Source organism: Silurus aristotelis (assembly GCF_946808225.1).
Source record: "Silurus aristotelis genome assembly, chromosome: 26".
NCBI classification, from domain to species: Eukaryota; Metazoa; Chordata; class Actinopteri; order Siluriformes; family Siluridae; genus Silurus; species Silurus aristotelis.
In genome coordinates, this window is record NC_139599.1 from 8,055,528 (window position 1) to 8,074,549 (window position 19,022).

Here is a 19,022-nt window from a genome sequence, read left to right on the forward strand (position 1 = left end):
CCCTACAGGTGGGAATATTCCATCGGGAGAAGATCCGGTTCATGGTTCTCGACAGTTGTGTGATCCTAGGGAGGCCCTGGCTGCAACAACACTTTCCAAAATGCTCCTGGGATCCCTGCGACATCCTGCAATTAAGTCCTCACTGCCACGCCACATGCCTCACCCAGCTGCCGATACGGGTCCCCCAGGTCACAATAGGAGCAACCAAGGTGGAGGAGGCAACAAGAAAGACCCAGGGTGAAATCCTGCAGGAGGACCAGGATGTCTTCTGTGCCCAGGCGGCCACGCGTCTCCCCCTGCACAGGCCCTGGGATTGTTGCATCGACCTGCTCCCGGGAGCCAAGCTGCCTAAAGGCCGGATCTATCCTCTGTCCACACCCGAACACTGTGCTATGGAGGAATACATCCAGCAAGCACAAAGCCAGGGATTCATCGCCGCATCCTCCTCGCCGGCCGCTTCAAGCTTTTTCTTTGTGGGGAAAAAGGACGGAGGCCTACGTCCCTGCATTGACTACCGTCAGCTTAACGCCCAGATTGCTCCTCTCTCTTATCCCCTGCCGTTAGTATCAGCAGCACTGGAGGACCTGAGGGAGACAAGGGTGTTCTCCAATCTCGATCTCAGGAGTGCATACAACCTGGTACGCATCAGGAAAGGTGATGAATGAAAGACTGCCTTCGTTACACCTACTGGACATTATGAGTATCGGGTCATGCCGTACGGCCTCTCCATTGCGCCGGCGGTCTTCCAGGGGTTCATGAACGAGGTGCTCCGGCCCTACCTCCAGAGGTTTACATCGATGACATCCTTATCTACTCCCGGAACCTGGAGGAACACCACAGCCACGTGCGTGAAGTCCTGGGAGCACTTCGTGCACACAAGCTATACCTGAACCTTTCGAAGTGTGAGTTCCTTCGCCAGGATGTTCGCTTCCTGGGGTACGTGATTAGTGCACAAGGGATCCAGATAGACGAGGGAAAGGTGAGGGCTGTGAGGGACTGGCCCGTCCCGTGTACTATCAAGGAGCTCCAACGCATCCTGGGCTTTGCAAACTTCTACCGCAGGTTCATTCAGGGTTACAGCAGAATCACGGCTCCCCTCACCTCACTCCTCAGGGGAGAGGCCCATAACCTGAAGTGGACCCCAGGGGCTCAGGAGGCCTTCAATGAGCTCAGAAGGCGTTTCTGTTTTGCTCCCGTCCTGCATCACCCGGATCCTTGGCGACCCTTTGTAGTCGAGGTAGATGCCTCGTTAACCGGTGTTGGTGCAACCCTCTCTCAACTGTCTGGGGCCCCTCCACAGCTTCATCCCTGCGCCTACTTCTCCCACAAGCTCTCACAGGTGGAGCAGAACTATGACATCGGTAACAGGGAGCTCCTCGCCATCAAGATGGCCCTGGAGGAGTTGCGGCACTGGCTGGAGGGAGCAGAGCACCCTTTTACGGTAATCACCGACCACAAGAACCTCCAGTACCTGCGAGAGGCCCGGAGATTGAATCCCAGACAGACCCGCTGGGCCCTGTTCTTCACCAGGTTCAAGTTCCAGGTCACCTACCGAGCCGGAGCCCCCACCGGGAAGGCGGACGCACTCTCCCGGTTGTTCGGTCCCGAAGAACCCAGTGACCCCCCCGGATCCCATACTCCCTCGAGCACTCGTCGTGGGTCCCATCGATAGTGAGATCCGCAGGGCCTTCTTACGGGAAACCGCTCCCATCAGATGTCCCACGGGGCGTGTCTTTGTCCCTGCGTCGTGTCGGCAGAAACTCATCCAGTCAGTGCACGAGGTCCCAGGCAGGGGCCATCCGGGGGAGAAGCGGACAGTCCAGCTGGTCCAGGCACAGTACTGGTGGCCTAGGATGACCGAGGAAATCACACGCTATGTTCAGGGCTGTTCCGCCTGCGCCATGGCCAAGGTTCCACGTCACCTCGGTGGGCAAGCTGGTGCTGCTGCCCGTTCCTCAGCGCCCTTGGTCGCACCTGGGGATTGATTTTGTCACAGACCTACCCCAGTCCGGAGGCAACACGTGCGTTCTGGTGGTGGTGGAACGCTTCTCAAAGGCCTGCCGCTTTATTTCCCTGAAGGGGTTACCAACGGCCCTCGAGATGCGCTCCTCCCTCGAACAGATATCACACAGGAAACTTGGGATTGAGCTCAAAATCTGGTTTATCTGGTGTAAGTGTAGAACAGTGGCTTAAACAGCCCAGGAGCTGCACCTGGAATTCAAGTAGAGGTTGAACTGGAAATGGGTGTGTGGGTGTGTGGGTGTGTGGTGTGTGTGTGGTTGTGTGTGGATCAGTTGGAACTGTGTATGTGTGTGTAGATCAGAGGAACTGTGTGTGTGTGTGTGTGTGTGTTTTTGTGTTTAGATAAGGAGGAAGTATGTGTATGTGTGTGTTTTTGTAATGCTGATATTTTCATTACATTTTATTTACATTTTGTGATTTAATATTAATTTCACTGAAGCCTGTATTTTTCTATTTAAAATTTTCACACATTCATTATTATGTTTTTTTTTACACTTTCAATTTTATATTTTTATATTGTATTTTTTATTAATTTTATGTTGTGACTGAGTTGTTGTTGGTATTTTGTTTGTGAAATTTATATTTTATTTACTAATATGTTCATAAATACTAAAAAAAACACTTTGTTCTGCTTTTTGTTCATTCACACAAATAAAATAAACACATGCACTCTGTCCAAACTCTTTATTACAGATATCTGTGTGGCCGAAGGGTGTGGCTTAAATGTGGTGAGTCTGCGTTGCTGGGAGGTGTGTATTAGAGAGGGGAAGTGGGTGTGTCTAATCATGTTAATTAGAGAGGGGAGTGGCCATGGTTGGGGTATGTATAAGAGGTGATGAGTGGGTGTGCCTGGTGTGTGTGTGTTTCAGAGGTAATGAGTGGGCGTAATGGGTGTGTTTAATTGGTGGTGAGTGGGCATGGCTGGTGTGTGTATGTCAAATTAAATAACATTTTATTTGTTACATACACATACATACAGAGTACTACATGCAGTGAAATGCTTTGTACTAATATCCAGCATTTAAGCATAAAAAGAAATAGATTTGAGGATAAAAATAAAACAAAACAAAAAAAGGTAAATAAATAAAAAGTATAAAGCATATAGAATATATGAAAATATATGTATATACATGAATGAGTATGGCAGATATTGGAAGTACAAATAAAAGTGATTTAGTGATTGTCCTTAAAGTGTCCATGTGCAGTGACACTGTGCTTTTCAAGTCCACATTTAAAGTGTCATATAATAGTGCAAAAAAAGTTGTGCAAAAATGAGTGACGATGGAGAAAGAGGTCTAGATCCTGGGTGTTTCCTGGTTTAAACTCCGAATGGCCTTCGGGAAGAAGCTCACAGGAGCTGCACACAATGCAACTCCTTCTGACTTTCTCTATACGTCTCCATCGACATTCTCAAAGCAAATAATGCGTCTGTAGTGCTCTGCCTGGGCTCTGTCTTACTGGGCAACACAGTGGATTCACGTCCATTGTTATTTTTAGAAAAAGAAATTTTTTTGCCGGTCGTATCATTTTATTTTGTTGTATTTATCCGCCACGGCCCCTGGTGGTCTAGTGGTTAGGATGCGGCTCTCTCACCGCTGCGGCCCCGGGTTCGATCCCCGGTCAGGGAACCAACCCCAGGCACTCTTAGTGCCAGTCCCAAGCCCGGATAAATGGGGAGGGTTGCGTTAGGAAGGGCATCCAGCGTAAAAACATGTGCCAAATCAAACATGCGGATGATCCGCTGTGGCGACCCCTGATGGGAGAAGCCGAAAGAAAGTTTATCCGCCGCGCCTTAAAGGCCAGTCCTTGAAAAATATTGTCCGACATTAAACCGGTCCGTGAAAATACTTTCCGCCATTAATCCGGTCCGTGGTGCAAAAAAGGTTGGGGACCACTGCTCTAACCCATCTCTCAATGCATTCTAATCCGTGTTGCTGCGCTCTGACGTGACTATTTCACTGCCCTCTAATCCATCTTTCTCACTGTGCTCTGACCCAGTCTGTCTCATTGTGTTCTAACATTTCTGTTTCAGTGCACTCTAACCAGTCTCACTGCCCTCTAACCCGTCTCTCACTACATTCCGACCCATTTGTCACACTAAGCTTGTCGGAACTCAGATGGATTCTGCGTTGTAGTTAATTCCCCATGTAACACACTCACTAATAATAAAATTCAATAAAATAGACCTCAAAAACCAAAGAAGGATCTTCAGCCTTGGATGAGGAATAGCAAACTTCTTTATTGCAGTCACATAACAACAAGCTCATACAGTGCCTTGCGAAAGTATTCGGCCCCCTTGAACTTTGCGACCTTTTGCCACATTTCAGGCTTCAAACATAAAGATATAAAACTGTAATTTTTTGTGAAGAATCAACAACAAGTGGGACACAATCATGAAGTGGAACAAAATTTATTGGATATCTCCAATTTTTTACTTTTTTAACAAATAAAAAACTGAAAAATTGGGGGTGCAAAATTATTAAGCCCCCTTACTTTCAGTGCAGTAAACTCTCTCCAGAAGTTCAGTGAGGATCTCTGAATGATCCAATGTTGACCTAAATGACTATTGATGATAAATAGAATCCACCTGTGTGTAATCAAGTCTCGTTATAAATGCACCTGCACTGTGATAGTCTCAGAGGTCCGTTTAAAGCGCAGAGAGCATCATGAAGAACAAGGAACACACCAGGCAGGTCCGAGATACTGTTGTGGGGAAGTTTAAAGCCGGATTTGGATACAAAAAGATTTCCCAAGCTTTAAACATCCCAAGGAGCACTGTGCAAGCGATAATATTGAAATGGAAGGAGTATCAGACCACTGCAAATCTACCAAGACCTGGCCGTCCCTCTAAACTTTCAGCTCATACAAGGAGAAGACTGATCAGAGATGCAGCCAAGAGGCCCATGTTCACTCTAGATGAACTGCAGAGATCTACAGCTAAGGTGGGAGAATATGTCCATAGGACAACAATCAGTCGTATAGTGCACAAATCTGGCCTTTATGGAAGATTGGCAAGAAGAAAGCCATTACTTAAAGATATCCATAAAAAGTGTCGTTTAAAGTTTGCCACAAGCCACCTGGGAGACACACCAAACATGTGGAAGAAGGTGCTCTGGTCAGATAAAACCAAAATCGAACTTTTTGGCAACAAAGCAAAACGTTATTTTTGGCGTAAAAGCAACACAGCTCATCACCCTGAACACACCATTCCCACTGTGAAACATGGTGGTGGCAGCATCATGGTTTGGGCCTGCTTTTCTTCAGCAGGGACAGGGAAGATGGTTAAAATTGATGGGAAGATGGATGGAGCCAAATACAGGACCATTCTGGAAGAAAACCTGATGGAGTCTGCAAAAGACCTGAGACTGGGACAGAGATGTGTCTTCCAACAAGACAATGATCCAAAATAAAAAGCAAAATCTACAATGGAATGGTTCACAAATAAACATATCCAGGTGTTAGAATGGCCAAGTCAAAGTCCAGATCTGAATCCAATCGAGAATCTGTGAAAAGAACTGAAAACTGCTGTTCACAAATGCTCTCCATCCAACCTCACTGAGCTCGAGCTGTTTTGCAAGGAGGAATGGGCAAAGATTTCAGTCTCTCGATGTGCAAAACTGATAGAGACATACCCCAAGTGACTTACAGCTGTAATCGCAGCAAAAGGTGGCGCTACAAAGTATTAACTTAAGGGGGCTGAATAATTTTGCACGCCCAATTCTTCAGTTTTTTATTTGTTAAAAAAGTTTGAGATATCCAATAAATTTCGTTCCACTTCATGATTGTGTCCCACTTGTTGTTGATTCTTCACAAAAAATTACAGTTTTATATCTTTATGTTTGAAGCCTGAAATGTGGCAAAAGGTCGCAAAGTTCAAGGGGGCCGAATACTTTCGCAAGGCACTGTAGTTTTTGATCACTCGATCACATCAAGATGATCAAGCACACAGAATTTCTCTTTGTTCTCAAATCTATACTCTGCTGTCACATAGCACACCCTAACCCTATCCTTATTTTTTCCTTTCCTCAACAAATTCCCCTTATTTCTTAATTTTTTTTCAGAATCTTCTCTCTCCTCCTACATCTTTTATTTCTTATTATCTTCTGACACCTGGTTCTCCTCCCCTTCCTAAGATTCTATATTAGGGCTTCCTGTTGCCCCCAGCTGTCCTTATTTTAGGCCTAGTTCTGTTAGAAATGTAAAAAAAAATTGCATTTGAATAAAAACCCTCTTCTTCCTTAGGTTTTCCGCCATTTTATCCTCCGTGCTTGAACGATTGTTTTGCAGCCCTTATTTGCTCCTGCAATGTGTACGTTTCTGCTTTTATTCTCATTTTTATTGCTGTTTATGCATGAAATAGTATAGTTTGTTATGTGTGTGTTTGTGCGTGTAGACACGCCATTGTATATGTAAGGGGGCCCCAAATGAGACACAGATGTTGGGTAAACAAAGTATGGATGGAGAAATTTGATGTATGGACATGCATTTGTGGTCCAGGTATAAATAAAGTTGGACTGGGACTGAAGAGTCAGTAGCTCTGCAGACCAACCCCGGCTATTGTTAACTGATAATAAAGGCCACTATCTTCTGGATATAGATAGCTGAACATTTCGGATTTACCCAGTTTACGAATGGTGCACAAAACAAAAAATATCCAGTGTGCTTTGCATGGCCTTGGTTTTGTTGCTCTAATCTGGTAGGCGCAAAGCCTGATGTGATATTGAGCTGTTGTAGGCCCTGTGTTTTACGGCTTAACATGACAATTCATGGTTATTGGCACAAACAACTGAGTCAATATTTAAACTACTGAGAGTAAGCGCACTTATTAAAGTGGAGTGTAAAAGGCAAATTTATGGCCACTCGAAAAAATTCTTCTGGACACAGAGGTTGTTGTGGAAGGCAAATAAGAAAAGAAATTAGAACCTGCCTCTGCAACCCCAAGCTAATGGAGATCCTTGCTATAACAGCCATTATAAAATAGTAAAAATAGACAAAAGTGAAAAATAGAACAGTGGTGCCCAGCAACAAGTGGGAAAAACTGGGAGCTATATAGTGGTACTGCAAGTGATAACAACTGTGGAATAGGTTGCTGTATCATTGATTTTCTGAGGCTGTTTGCCAGGGGACCTTGTAAGGATTGATGCCATCAGGAATTCTTTCAAGCATTATTATATTTCAGCCCAAAGATAAGTTGCTTCTGCATGATGGGTTTTTTTCTCAAGAGAATAAGCTTAAACAAGTATTCAAAATAAACCAAATGTAGACAAAATTAATGGTTTATGAAGACCATGTATGCATTAGGATTTTAACCATATTGGGGGCAAAGTGGGTTGTATTCAGGCATCCTCAGCTGATTGGGTTTGCACAATAAAAGCATTTATCAAATACAGCAACTTGTACATAATGTCTACATTATGTTTTAGTGTGCACACACTTACTGTATATTAAATGCTGTTGGATGTGGTTCAGATGTGATTTATACTTTACCAATGGAGGAAAGAGAGTTTCAGGGAAGAAATATTTTGTTCTATAATTTGTTTACTACATCATGCTGTACTGCAGGCTATGCAATAGTATGTTCAGCTACTTGTCAGCATGTCACATTTCATGGTTCCTTGTGTGTTATGTGCTACAATGTGTGAAGCATTGACAAATGATTATTGAGTCATAAATCATCTGTTACAAAAATCATTATGGACAAGCAAATTAAGTTTTTTTTTAAATGTCACACGGTACAAGAAATTACACTGTAAATGACCTTTGTAATATTTCCACATAACACTTCATAAATCAAAACCAAAATGAGATTATTCATGAGGATGCAGTGGGGATAAGAGAAAGGCTTTATATGCAGAGGGGTGGGTGCCTGGTTTAAAGCAGATAACAACAATCATTCTGGTTGAAATATTACCATATTCAATTTTTATTCCGTAGAAATTCCTTACCATATTTTGTTATATAGCTTCAGTTGTTTTGATAATTATTGACAATAGTAAATATTCTGATAGATATTTATCGCAAAATGCAGGAAGGAATGCACATAGCTATCTATTAACATTTTGACTGATGGCTCAACTTCTGTCAAACTCCAGTTATTTCAAAAAGCATTGCAACTCTGTTGCATTCTCGAAGAAGTTTTAGCTAAAGCAGGTCAGTATCATATGAGTTATAAACAAGTACATTATCATTTCTATAAAAAAAAAAACTAATTTACAGAAACTTGTATAGCCAGCAAAGAAGTGTGTAACTGATAAAGTTTTCTTTACATTCATTTGAAAATTTTCCAGTGTTTAAAGAGTTCTCAGTGTCAGCATTTTTACCTCTAGGATTTAAGACCTTGTTTGCAGTGTATCTTAGGGTGTTTTTGTGCAAAGCAAAGATAGTTGTTAAGTTAAATATTATTCACGATTGCCCTAAAAAATGGTGTTTGCATTTTTACATGTTTACATTTAATAAACCCATTTATAATACATGTGTATTGTTTACATGAATATGGTATGAGTATTGGTCCCCTAAGAACAGGACAGGCAAGCAAGCGACTCGTAACAATAGGTAGAAGAGGTGCAGTGTTTCTTTAATGCATTTTCTATATTCAAATTTGTTTGTTTGTTTGTTTGTTTGTATACTTATTTATCTATTTATTGCTTGGGTACAATAAAGAAGGCATTCTAACTTAAAGAGTACCTGGATTCATTAGTGAACACTGAGCTAGTTAAACCAAAGCTAATGTGCACACAAAAAGGGTTTTGTTGTTTGCAACACAACAAGCTGCATTTTTACGTCTTAAGTTTAAGGGAATTACAGAATTAGGGGTTGACGCATATGTTTCATGTTCAGTCTGCATAAAGATGTGGAAAATCTTGCTAGCTAAGTGTCATTTTCCGAGTGTGAAGCGTTTTCAATATCACATTTACTGTCAGTCAATAAGAACATTATCTATTCATGTATAGATAACTGTTACATTTTACAACAAATTAGAAATTATTCACTCTAAGATGGTAAGGACTGGGTGAGTATAATGACCTAAACTGATATGTGTCTGATGTTTTCAGTTTGCAAGGAGATTCTGAAGTGTTTGTCAGGGAAGTTTTGCAACGGAGAGCTCATTGGAATTATGGGGCCTTCTGGGTCTGGCAAGTCCACCCTCATGAATATTCTTGCTGGATACAGGTAAATGAGGGTAAAAGAAAGAAATATTCTGACATTCAGATCTTGTTGTCTGTCTTTTTTTTGTTCGTTTTGGTAGCACATCATCCATTTAAATGAAAAAAAGTAATGCATATTTTAATACATTTATTCAGTGCTATATTTCCCAGTGGTCCCTGCACCTGTTTACTTTACCCCAGTTGCCCCCATAGCTGCTTAATAACCATTATCAGTTCAATACAGCTGGTCTTTCCATATGTCAACTGTTTACTTTAAATTTTCTTTTTTTTTTTCCTATATTTGCTCACTACACTTTTCCCCCATTTCTTTACAATTTATACAATTTAATTCTTATATCAATTTAAGTGTGTACTAGAAGTTGTATTGTCTTTCTCTCTCTCTCTCTCTCTCTCTCTCTCTCTCTCTCTCTCTCTCTCTCTCTCTCACTCTCTCTCTCTCTCTCTCTCTCTCTCTCTCTCTCTCTCTCTCTCTCTCTCTCTCTGTCTCTCTCTCTTAATTGTTTAGAGAGACTGGTATGGAGGGTCAAATCCTGGTAACATGAGACCGCGTGACCTTCGCACCTTCAGGAAGATGTCCTGTTACATTATGCAGGATGACATGCTTTTGCCACACCTCACCACACGGGAGGCCATGATGGTAAAACGGCTCATTGGGGGGAAAAAAAAAAAACATCGTTCCTTATCTCACATATTTCTTCAGTCTCCTCTGATGCACTATTCACATTCTCACTCTCAATTATGTCTTGCAGGTTTCAGCCAACCTTAAGCTAAATGAGCAAATGGAAGTAAAGAAAGAATTGGTGAGTGAAACAGCCATGGTTTATGCTTGCACCATCTAATCTGAATTGAAGTACAACAACCACACTAGAACAAAGAAATATATTTTGTTATATGTCTATGTTTGTGTTGCAAACTTCACAGAGTTGAATTTACAAAAACATTTGATTTGACCTTTGTGACAGGTAATTGAGATCCTCACTGCTCTAGGCCTGCAGGAGAGTGCACACACTCGTACACACTCTTTATCCGGAGGTCAACGAAAACGGCTGGCTATTGCACAGGAGCTGGTCAACAACCCCCCTGTCATGTTCTTTGATGAACCAATTAGGTGCATTTACCATTTTTATGTGTGATGTTCATATATAATCACTGATCATTTTATTATCAAGACCTGCACTGCACATCTAATCAGCCAGTTATGCGACATCCATAAATCCATACATACATGTATACAGATCAAAGGTTTATGTTGACATCAGAATTAGGAAAATGTTTTATCTCATTGACTTTGATCATAGCATTGTTGCTTGTGGCGTTATTAAGATTTTACATTCACATTTATATTTACATTTGCGGCATTTAGCAGACGCCCTTATCCAGAGCGACATACAAAAGTGCTAACAAAGTGGCCAGTATGTGTACATAACAATGACTGAATTGTAGGCAAATATGATGTTTTGTAACCAACTATATATTTTAAAAGGCATTATTTAATGTTTTTACCTAGCATTTACATGTGTGTGTGTGTGTGTGTGTGTGTGTGTGTGTGTGTGTGTGTGTGTGTGTGTGTGTGTTAGTGGTCTGGACAGTGCATCCTGTTACCAGGTGGTTTCTCTAATGAGGTCACTTGCTCTGGGTGGAAGAACCATCATCTGTACCCTTCACCAGCCCAGTGCTAAAGTTTGTGATGTTCGACAAGGTACTAGACACTATTTAAATAAAAGCACAATGTACACTTAATAATTATAATTATAAAGAATGATTTATGTTTGTAGCAGTTAGACTGAAAATAAAATGTGTAGATAGTAAGCATAAGTCTGGGCTGTGGTATTTTTCATACAGATTGACTAGCAATTCTAATTATAACACTAGTGATTAATTAATTATGCAGGGATGTACCCCAGAATGCTACATCAATATTTGTCAATACTTCAATTAAAAATAAACTAGGGATAGTCATCCCCTATCTGGCGAACCTGGGTCTTCATTGCCCTGCTTACCACAATCCTGCAGACTTCAGTATGTACAATGTGTGTGTGTGTGTATTTGTGTGTGTGTGTGTGTGTGTGACATACATTTTTTGTATGACAGATTGATTTATAATCTTTTACTTGGAAAGAAGTATTTTATATATATATATATATATATATATATATATATATATATATATATATATATATATATATATATATATATATATATACAGTGGGTACGGAAAGTATTCAGACCCCCTTAAATCTTTCACTTTTTGTTATATTGCAGCCATTTGCTAAAATCATTTAAGTTAATTTATTTTCCTCATGAATATACACACAGCTCCCCATATTGACAGAAAAACACAGAATTGTTTACCTTTTTGCAGATTTATTAAAAAAGAAAAACTGAAATATCACATGGTCCAAAGTATACAGACCCTTTGCTGTGACACTCATATATTTAACTCAGCTGCTATACATTTCTTCTGATCATCCTTGAGATGGTTCTACACCTTCATTTGAGTCCAGAAATTTTTGATTATACTGATTGGACTTGATTAGGAAAGCCACACACCTGTTTATATAAGACCTTCCAGATCACAATGCATGTCAGAGCAAATGAGAATCATTAAGGTCAAAGGAACTGCCTGAAGAGCTCAGAGACAGAATTGTGGCAAGGCACAGATCTGGCCAAGGTTCCAAAAAGATTTCTGCTGCACTTAAGGTTCCTAAGAGCACAGTGGCCTCCATAATCCTCAAATGGAAGACGTTTGGGACGACCAGAACCATTCCTAGAGCTGGCCGTCCGGCCAAACTGAGCTATCGGGGGAGAAGAGCCTTGGTAAGAGAGGTAAAGAAGAAACCAAAGATCACTGTGGCTGAGCTCCAGAGATGCAGTCAGGAGATGGGAGAAAGTTGTAGAAAGTCAACCATCACTGCAGCCCTCCACCAGTCGGGGCTTTATGGCAGAGTGGCCCGACGGAAGCCTCTCCTCAGTGTAGGACACATGAAAACCCGCATGGAGTTCTCCAAGATGGTGAGAAATAAGATTCTCTGGTCTGATGAGACCAAGATAGAACTTTTTGGCCTTAATTCTAAGCGGTATGTGTGGAGAAAACCAGTCACTGCTCATCACCTGTCCAATACAGTCTCAACAGTGAAGCATGGTGGTGGCAGCATCATGCTGTGGGGGTGTTTTTCAGCTGCAGGGACAGGACGACTGGTTGCAATCAAGGGAAAGATGAATGCGGCCAAGTACAGGGATATCCTGGACGAAAACCTTCTCCAGAGTGCTCTGGACCTCAGACTGGGCCGAAGGTTTACCTTCCAACAAGACAATGACCCTAAGCACACAGCTAAAATAACGAAGGAGTGGCTTCACAACAACTCCGTGACTGTTCTTGAATGGCCCAGCCAGAGCCCTGACTTAAAAAAACCTAAAAATGGCTGTCCACCAACGTTTACATCTAACCTGACAGAACTGGAGAGGATCTGCAAGGAGGAATGGCAGAGGATCCCTGAATCCAGGTGTGAAAGACTTGTTGCATCTTTCCCAAAAAGACTCCTGGCTGTATTAGATCAAAAGGGGGCTTCTACTAAATACTGAGCAAAGGGTCTGAATACTTAGGACCATGTGATATTTCAGTTTTTCTTTTTTAATAAATCTGCAACAATGTCAACAATTCTGTGTTTTTCTGTCAATATAGGGTGCTATGTGTACATTCATGAGGAAAATAAATGAACTTAAATGATTTTAGCAAATGGCTGCAAAATAAAAAAGAGTTAAAAATTTAAGGGGGTCTGAATACTTTCCGTACCCACTGTATATATATAAAATATATATCTGCTAACTAATAGACTAGATGTCAGTTTATATTCATTTTCTAGTGTTATTACGGTAATTTACAACCTTTTTTTGAGCAAAGTATTTTGTGTATGTATTTTTTCCTCTATGTACATATAGTGTACATATGATATACTGCATTTTTAAGCTTTACAACACAGGCAATGGGTTGATTAAATCTGGAAGTGGGATGATTGTGTCCGGAAACTTTTTGCCATTTAGTTTTTATGAGCAGTATTATCATAAATTACATGTTCTGTTTTATCTACTCTCTAAATAGTTTGTAGACAGTAGAAATCCTCTAAATCCTCTACATCTTTCCTACAAACTCTGTGTGCTTTCATGTGTTCTTCTACAGTAATTGAAGCGGCATCAGAAGCGTATGGTGATTTAAATCCCATGCTCTTGGAGGCAGTGCAGACTGGCATGTGTTCAGAGGGTGAAAACAAGAACTCTAGTGACAAGAGTGATCCCACAACCTCCTGTCCATCACAGTGTAACAATGTGAGTGGCACATGCACTCTCTGGTGAACAAACATCGTCATCCCTGTCCATTGTGCCTCTCTTCCTTACACATGTTCTCTTCTGTTTGGACAGGAGTCCAAAAACGTACCTTTGCCACCAGTACACTCACACAGTTCAGCATTCTTTCAAAACAAAACTTTATAACTATATACAGAGACATGGTAAGATTTTTTTAACCTTTACAACATGTTAAATAGTTAGATATTTTTGAAAATTTGACAATATTTTCATCTTCATGGTATGGGATTTGTTTTTGTGTGTCCAGGTGTTGACTCACCTGAGGGTGATGTCACATTTGTCTATTGGAGTTCTGATCGGTCTGCTGTACCTGAACATTGGCAATGATGCCAGCAAAGTGTTCAACAACACTGGATTCCTCTTTTTCTCCATGCTCTTCCTCATGTTTGCTGCATTAATGCCCACTGTCCTTACATGTAATTACTGGATTGTGCCTCTTTTTCTGTCTGTCCTTTTGTTTTGTTTTTTTGAAGGGTCATTATTAATATTAATGGGTTATAGTGACTATATTAGTTATAATGTGCAATTTTTTTGTTCAATTGGCTAACTTTGTGCTACTTTTGCAGTTCCTCTGGCGATGTCAGTCTTTATGATGGAGCATCTGAACTACTGGTACAGTTTAAAGGCTTACTACCTAGCAAAGACCATGGCTGACATTCCATTCCAGGTATGGCGTTAATCTTTTTTTTTAACTTGTATTATATATATATATATATATATATATATATCTAACTAATATTCTCTATATATCAATATATGTAAGACAGGATGCACACTCTCAGATAAAATATATAATATACCAAATTATATAAGATTTTTTTTACATCTGACTGGAGTTCAGTAAAATGGGTGCTCAGATATAATCACCACACTAACCTTAATAGGTGGGGTTATGTTGATTTAATAGGATCTGAAAAAGGTACATGGTGAGGGCCAGGTAGCTGTAGTGCTGCTAAATGATGTGCCACAGTATGTCTGGGCTTCTAGCTTGTTTATAGACTGTAATGATGGACTGCCATTCACTAGGCCAGACTCTGCTTAGACAAGGGAGCACTGTGTAACTTTATTATAGAGGTGTTAGCTCAGTGGTTAAGGCATTGGACACTGGATTAAAAGGTCACAAGTTCAAATCATAGCACTATCAAGCTGCCACTGCTGGGCCCTTGAGCAAGACCTTTAACTCTCACCATGCTCGATGGTAAGTCGCCCTGGAAAAGGGGGTCTTCTTAAAAAGCCATAAATGCAAATGTAGATAAATAACTAATTTGTTGATTGAATTTCATGCAGCTCAAGTAGTACTACAAATCTTGTAATGACACATTCTAAAGTTTGACTGGATGACAGTTACATTCTAATGTAAGGAATGTACTCGAAATTGTACTCGACTTGACTTGACTTAGAGTCCTACAAGTCATTTTTAAAAAATTGTTAAAACATTTTTTATCATGTAACCTTGGATTCAACAATAAGCTTGTTGTTGAACCGTTAGATTACCAGCCGATGCAAATGGGCTGTTTTAATGTTGCCAGTTCGAAACCAGAATCCAGTATGGGTTTATCCAAAAAGGTCTTAAGGGAGCTCTTAGACAAGGTGTGAGCCTATATCTGTAGGGAGCCATCCTAACTGCTTACAGAGTTACTGCATATAGAGTCCAGAATGCAAAGCCATTTCTGCTAGGTTTATAGCGTTCATGATCATTTCCTGAGCTGTTAATGACATAGCAATCAGTCTGTACACCATTCCATGATGGCCTGGCCAGAGGTGTCATACCTCCCCATTCATGTTTGATGTCAGTGTGTGACAGATCTTGAATAGAGTTTTGATTGATGCATCATTGGAGGACGTGAGAATGCATAGAGTAGGCCATGAGGTCAGTTGTGGAATATTGGAATGCCTGTTTTTGAAAAGCTAACCCTCTAAAAACATCTGTTCCACAGTGATGATGGCACGAATGGTTCACATATCTAGCTATATTAACAGACAGACATAACTTGCTCATAGTTGTAATTAAATAATAGATTCTAATAGAACTGGACAAGGACCATTGTCCTTTAGAACAATCTGGAATGGAACATAATGTTCTGATCATGGGGTTTACCAAGGCCACTGCTTTTCTTGCACCAGAGTGGCTACTTGATGAAATTGGTTTGCATCTTACCGGCCACCCCTATTCTTCATGGATGTGCATTTCAATGCTTTATAGTGGTAGACAGTGTCTTTTGCTGGCCAAACCACTGTTGAGTCATGGCAATTTGGGAGCGCTGTCTAGCCAATATGTTTGGCTGTTCTCGTTTCATATTCTGAAAACTATTATTTTCTCTTAATCGTACTGATTGACTTGGGTTTGTAATTTAGACGTCACAGGGTTAAATGAATGTGTTTGACAGTGCTGACTGTGTTTTCATTGTTGGCACTGAAGGCATGCGACTCAAAGCTTGGGTCTGTTGCTATATAGAAATGTATAATCTGCTTCATCGTGCTCTATTTATTCCTTACTCTAAAATTGTCCCTGGCAACATATTCAATGCTATAAGTTGTTCATCGGCCTCTGAGTTTCTGGCCACTTGTCCCTGGTGGAGGGGAAAACGCAAGCACGATTCACCATGCATTAGATCAGGCATTGTTAGTAGTGCTACTATTACAATCCTGCATACTTATTATTCTAGAACATTTTATTCTTCTGTTCCTAGGATTTCGGCGCGTAACTCGTCCCGCAGTTTTTACCCCAGCTTCATGTTTTTTTTGTTATTTTTTGGGCCCCCCGTTCACCGGAAACGCCAGTACGACATATCCACTCGTCCGGGGTGGCATCCCGGATGCACCCAAAATTTATTAATTAAATTTTCGACAATTTTTACGTCAAGGAACAATAGGTATGGGGCAATTAATATCCCATAGAAAACGAATGGGGAATTAAAGTCGCGTGCCACAGCTCGGCCCTTGTGCATCCGACACGCACATATGGCATATCCACTCATAGGGGGCACTACATTCCGGGAATTCTGCGACATTCCTGCCCCCATAGAAAATGTTTGGGGAATCCGACCCGCCACGGTTCGGCCGGCGTTTGCCCCAAACGCTCGTACGATATATCCTCTTATCCGGGGTGGCGAGCGGATCTCGCCAGTACACCTCGCGTTCTTCGATAACCCTGGGTAGGGGCGATTAATCACCCCCATAAAAATGAATGGGGGAAAAAGCTAGGATTCACATATATTGACACACATAGAGTGAATTATCCGAACAGCCTGGTGGGGGGAATTGCATTATGGGAGATGCTATAACCCCAAACTGAATTGGGGGAAGAGGGGGGGGTAAAAAAATATATACAGGAAGGGGACATGTGACATATCAACGGCCCAGCATAGAGAGTTGCACTGTGGGTGATATAGTGACGTTACGTGGCGTCACCTTAAGCCACGCCCACACCATTAGTCCAAATAGGTTAAAAACCAAACGCGCTCAGAAACTGGCGTGCGATATGTCAAAACACTTGGGAAACATATAATATATTAGTTTGCTGATTCAGTTTCTGTAAATAAACATAATAAACCTAAGCAAGAAAGTGCAAAGTATCTATCCACCACATTATTGATAGCCCCCACAGTATTGGTGAAGTGTATTTGGCGTGTTTTCTGTTTGTTCGGATAATAACACGTCAATTTCAGTGTCATATTTTTCTCTAATTTATGCGTGATCTTCTTCACGTGTAAAATTTCAATGCCGCATTGTAAAAATCGATAGATTTTTTTAAGAGGCGTACATAGATAAAGTGGGAAGGATTTAGGCACTTTTGTGTGCCTCAGTATGACCCTCGAGCCAGTTAAAAAATCCTATTAAAGCCTATATGAGAGATGTGATTCATACAAAGTGAGTATTAGTTCTCATGGACAGCTTCTTTCAGTCATAACTGATCATTGTCTTTCTCTAATCTGTGGCTGAAAGTGTAACTTTCTACAGCAGTCAAGTTTTCTGGTCACAAATCCAAGAAACATCATTTGGTGATGGAATAGTTGTTCTTGAATACACGTTAAACATGATGAGCAAGATGAAAGTTAACAAGGACTACTTCCAAACTTCTTTCTGTTTTTTTTTAGGCCTTTTGGGGCTTTACACTGAGAGACACAAGACCAGATTTTAATTTCAAATTAGTGCAGCAAAGTAACTTTCAGTTCTGTGACCGAGATCTGGGCTCTTGTTGTGTCACATGCTTTTTTGGATAAACCATCAGACCCACATGTTTAAGTCAAAACAACAACTATTACGTTGTAAAGCTTAATCTCTCATTTACCCGATATAGGCACATATTCGGAACTGTATGTCTCTTTGTGCGTCATGTATTTATTTAGCAATATTCACAATGTTCTGTGCGTGTTTGTCATGCAGTCGGGTCACGCTGTTGTTTTTCAGTAGTTGCTCACGAGTTCTTTTTTTAATGTGATTTCTCTGTCTCCAGGTGACAGGAGCGATGTTCACGTATGTTGGCTCTTATTTCATAACCAGCTATAAGAATTATGACGACTTCAGGGTTGACGATTTTGGCCTTGTCCCTGCAATCATCATTCTTGCCCAGGCCGGAGTCATGTTGTTAATCAGCATAATTTCCTGCTGTGCAACTCTGAAGGACTTTAAAATTGGCCTAGGCTTTGTGAGTACGGAATTTCCTGAACACAATCCCGAAAATATTGAAATAAATTTCGCTTTGAGTTTCAGTTTTAAAAATAAAAAGGAGATGCGAATTATTTTAATTCTTTCTTTCTTCATGCACATTTTGTTTGCATGCAGTTCCTACTGATCATCTTGCTGGTCTTTGCTGCGGACGTCACTGCCTTAGTGTTTGGCTACGTGTACAAACCATCAGTAAGTTTTCTGGTTTGGTAATTGCTGCTTTATAATTACTGTATTATTTTGGTGTCCGCTTTCATGAATGTAGTTTGGTATTTTGTGAGCTTAATCTTATGATCTTTTATCTTAAATTCATTGTTAAATTTAGTAGAGCCTTCTGATCTATGGACACAATATTTCTTAAATGATTTTTAAATAACTGTGAATGATCTTTTTACTGACAGATAAGTGATGGCTTGTACGAACGAGAGACTCATCGTTTTGACAGGTACAATGGCTATAGTCCAGAAATCAAAGAAGTGGATTACTTGCAGACTTAGGTAAATAATTATTATAATTAGGTGTAATACATTATTAAAAACCTTAAGGCTGTACTTTTTTTTTTTTCAATAATGGCACATGTCTATTTGCTCTCTCTTTTTCCAGCTGCAATGTTGTGGGTTAGAAGGCTACACCGACTGGATAAGGTTTCGATTTTACATCTCTAACTGTATTTTGCCTGAATCATGCTGCAAAGCAAACACACCGTGCATTATTTTACGTCAAACAATTCTGATCTCTACAATTACTGTATTTTTATCATTTTGCGGACAAATGATGTTCTTCGAAAATCAAACCCTGCAATGT

General features: G+C 40.7%; 1 long non-coding RNA gene across 1 annotated transcript; it reads left to right on the forward strand.

The window, feature by feature from the left end:
* The first annotated feature begins 17,829 nt into the window (after positions 1–17,829).
* Positions 17,830–18,921, forward strand: LOC310720914. The gene is made up of 3 exons (XR_014531855.1): positions 17,830–18,198; positions 18,336–18,715; positions 18,822–18,921. It is a non-coding gene; the product is annotated as an uncharacterized lncRNA (long non-coding RNA).
* The last annotated feature ends 101 nt before the right edge of the window (positions 18,922–19,022 follow it).